Raw genomic sequence first — 4287 nt, 5'->3', positions numbered from 1 at the left:
ATCGTGGCCAGTTTCACTAACCTTTTCTTTACTGTTTTTAGGTTAGTTTCATGCATTTCTTTAGGAAATAAGCTAGTTTTGGGTAGATATTCACTTATGCCTTGATTCAAGCATACATTGTGCATTTTACATAATTTCATGAGGATTTTGCATAAGTTTAGTGACAAATATTATGTTGCATTACTCATGACTTGGACTAGAGTTTTGATGCACTTTATTGCTTGATTTCAAGACCAAAAGGAAGCAAGAAAAGGGGAGGTAACTTGCATGGTTAATGAGAAAAGTGATTGCCAATAACACTCTCAAGAAAAAAGCCATCAATGCCCACGTTAGAGAGTCACGTTAACTAAGTTAACGTGAACTCTAACATGGAGAAGAGAAGTTGAGCCAACGTTAGTGACACTTAACATTGTCACTAACGTTGGCAATTACTCATAAGTGGCCACGTTAGAAGCCACGTTAACCTAGTTAACGTGGCCTCTAACGTTAAGGGGGGAAGAGAAGCCAACGTTAGTGACACTCAACATTGTCACTAACGTTGGCCTATGGTGCAAAGTACCACGTTAACTCCCACGTTAACTTGGTTAACGTGGGAACTAACGTAAAGGATGAAGAGTTGTCGACAACGTTAGTGACACTCAACATTGTCACTAACGTTGAAGCAACCACACAACCCCCAAGAGTCACGTTAACTTCCACGTTAACTTGGTTAACGTGGAAGCTAACGATGAGGAATGAAGGATGAGCCAACGTTAGTGACACTCAACATTGTCACTAACGTTGGGATGGCTAAAGATGGCCACATTAGACGCCACGTTAACCTAGTTAACGTGGACTCTAACATGAGACCTAGGGGCACATTGGAACGTTAGTGACAATGTTGAATGTCACTAACGTTCTCGAAGGATGGCAAGGGCCATGTTAGAAGCCACGTTAATCTAGTTAACGTGGGCTTTAATGTGAAGCAAGAAGGGGCACACTGGAACGTTAGTGACAATGTTGAGTGTCACTAACGTTCTCGAAGGTTAACAAGGCAACTTTAAAAGCCACGTTAACCTAGTTAACGTGGGTTTTAACGTGAGGCAAAGGGGTGCATTGGAACGTTAGTGACAATGTTAAGTGTCACTAACGTTCTCGAACTTATATTCTCACTAAATATTAACACCCCTAACGTCCTGAACTAAAGTCTCCGCCCACTTCGCACTTTCTCTCTGCAAGTAAAGCCAAGCCCAAATAAAGAAAGGAATTGCTTGAAACTCAAGATCCAAAGGCCCAAGACTTGAAGAATCACACTAGAAGCTGAGAAGAGTAGTATATATAGGAGTAGCTTTGAATTGAGAAGAAGTTCTGGAGGCTAGGAAAAAGAGAACTACTCTCTGTATTTTACTTTCTTTGCAATTTCTAGTTTTATGATGTATTCTTCATCTTTGTTTTCATTTTCAAGAGCTATGAACAACTAAACCCCTTTCATTGGGTTAGGGAGCTCTGTTGTAATTTGATGGATCAATACTAATTTTCATTATTCTTCTTCTATCTTTCCTCTTGATTTTACTTGAAAGCTTTCGATCTTCATCTAATTGAGTAGTTATCTTGGAAGAGAAGCTATTCAAACTTGGATCTCTTTTGAACCTTGAAAGAGGAATGAAGAGATCAAGCTAGAAATGCTTTCTCATGCTGGACCAAATTGGGTTTGGATGGGTATGTGACTATAACCCTCTCAATACTTGATTTGGGAAATGCATGTGGTATAATCAGTGACCATACTTCATCTCTTCTCATGAGCAATTGACCAAGGAATTGGCTATTGATCAAGATTTGAGAGATTGAATTGCAAGAAATTGTAATTCAATCACTTAAGATTGCCAAGGAGATCAATGAGTGCATTGATTGAGGAAGAGATGAAAATGAACTTAATCCGGAGAATTGCAACATCTCCTAAGCCCAATGAACTCCCAATCTCTGATCTTACCCATTCTCTTTAATTTCTGCCATTTACTTTTATGAGCAAATCCCCCATTCCCATTTACAATTCTGCAATTTATTTTCAGTCATTTACTTCCAGTCCTTTAATTCAAGCATTTACTTTTCTGTTATTTACATTCCTGCCATTTTATTTTCTGCAACTCTCAACCCAAATTCTGGATTCGCTCAACTAGAACATTCTTCTAATTAAATTTGCTTGATCAATCAATCCCTGTGGGATTTGACCTCACTCTATTGTGAGTTTTTACTTGACGACAAATTCGGTACACTTGCCGAAGGGAGATTTGTTGAGAGACATATTTTCCGTGCATCAAGTTTATGGCGCCATTGCCGGGGATTGATTGTGCATCAACAATGATTAAATTGGAAGATCACTAGATTGAGCATTTTTATTTTGTGAATTTTATTTTTCTGTTTGAGTGATTTGCTTTTTGTTTTAGTTAAACTTCTTCCCTTCCCCCTCTACTCTTTTGTTTTTCTTTGTTATTTTCAATTCTGTTTGCTAACCCACTAACTGTTTAATATATTGTATCACCCACAACTAACAGCAATTCTGACACAAATACTGTCTGCACCTATTCTCTTTGCTTGTACTTGTTGGTTGTATGACAGGGAGAAGAAGCGGGGCTTCAACTTCCTTTGATTCTGAACCTGAGAGAACCTTCCTTAGACTAAGGAGGGAGGCAAAAGAAAAACGTGTAGTTGGTACTGAAGAAGAGGAGGAACACTTTGAGGAATACTTTGAACCTAACATGGAAGAAAACATGGAAAATCATCATGAAGAAGAGACTCACAACCATGGCAGAGGAGGTGGAGCAAATCATGCTGGGGAGGATAGAAGAGTTTTGGGCTCTTACATCAATCCAAACCCAGGCAATTGTGGAAGTAGCATCCAAAAACCAACAATCCATGCCAACAACTTTGAACTTAAACCACAGCTCATCACCCTTGTTCAGAACAACTGTTCATTTGGAGGAGGTGTTCAAGAAGACCCCAATCAACATTTGACCACCTTCCTGAGAATATGTGACACAGTGAAATCTAATGGTGTTCATCCTGACGCCTATAGACTGCTCTTATTTCCCTTCTCACTCAGGGACAAGGCAGCCAAGTGGCTGGAATCCTTCCCAAGGGAGAGCTTGACAACTTGGGAGGATGTGGTGAACAAATTCTTAGCAAGATTCTACCCTCCTCAACGAATCAATAGGCTGAGAGCTGAGGTTCAAACTTTCAGGCAACAAGATGGTGAGACTCTGTATGAAGCATGGGAGAGGTTCAAGGACTTAACAAGGAGGTGTCCACCTGACATGTTCAACGAATGGGTCCAGCTGCACATTTTCTATGAAGGGCTCTCTTATGAGTCAAAGAAGGCCGTAGACCATTCATCTGGAGGATCCTTGAACAAGAAGAAGACCATTGAGGAAGCCATAGATGTTATTGAAACAGTAGCAGAAAACGACTACTTCTATGCTTCCGAAAGAGGGAACACAAGAAGAGTGATGGAGCTAAACAATGTAGATGCTCTGTTGGCCCAAAACAAGCTCATTACCTAGCAGCTGGCTGACCTCACCAAGAAGATGGAGAGGAACCAAGTAGCAACAATCTCATCTTCATCAACAATCCAAGAAGGAGTGAATGAAGAAGCAGAGGGGAGTCAGGAGCAAGCCTACTACATTGGGAATTCACCAAGGAAAAACTATGATCCATATTCCAAGACTTAACAACCCTGGATGGAGAAACCACCCAAACTTTGGGTGGGGAAGTGAGCAAGATCAAAAGCAAGTCGCACAGAGGACGTCTCAACACCCCTACAACAACACTTCTTCATATGATTATCAAAATCAAAATAGCACATCTGTTCCGAATCACCCATCAATTGATGACAAGCTCTCTAAGATCGAAACCTTCATTGAAGGAATATGCAGAGACATTCAAGACAGTAAAGCATTCAGAGAGGAAGTGCAGTCAAACATGCAGAATCAAAATGCTGCCATCACAAAACTGGAGACACAAATCAGCTATCTGTTTAACCAGCTTCCTAACCACAATTTTTGCTATGATGCCCATTCAAGCAAAAGGGAGGAGTGTCAAGCTATCACACTTAGGAGTGGGAAGGAACTGAAGGAACATCCCCAAAAACCACAAGAAGAAGGCTCAAATGAAAAGGAAGAAGAGCAAGATGGGATGCAACCCCCTACGCCAAGTCTGCAGAAAGAAAAAAGATACCCCAACTGAACGTCTCAAGAGCTCCATACCCCCAGCTATTGAAGAAAAAGGAAGATGACAACCAGTTCTTGAGATTCT

The 4287-nt window shown here is 40.6% G+C and overlaps 1 non-coding gene across 1 annotated transcript; it reads right to left on the bottom strand.

Moving 5' to 3' along the window:
* Window positions 1–3188: 3188 nt before the first annotated feature.
* On the bottom strand, window positions 3189–3292 carry LOC148581027 (small nucleolar RNA R71). The gene has a single exon (XR_015895047.1). It is a non-coding gene; the product is annotated as a small nucleolar RNA R71 (small nucleolar RNA).
* Between the last annotated feature and the right edge of the window lie 995 nt (window positions 3293–4287).

The sequence above is a fragment of the Arachis ipaensis genome, chromosome B10 (genome assembly GCF_059453495.1).
Source record: "Arachis ipaensis isolate K30076 ecotype BB chromosome B10, ASM5945349v1, whole genome shotgun sequence".
Taxonomy (NCBI): domain Eukaryota; kingdom Viridiplantae; phylum Streptophyta; class Magnoliopsida; order Fabales; family Fabaceae; genus Arachis; species Arachis ipaensis.
Note: the sequence above shows the minus strand (reverse complement) of the source record. Positions and strands in the feature narration are given on the sequence as shown.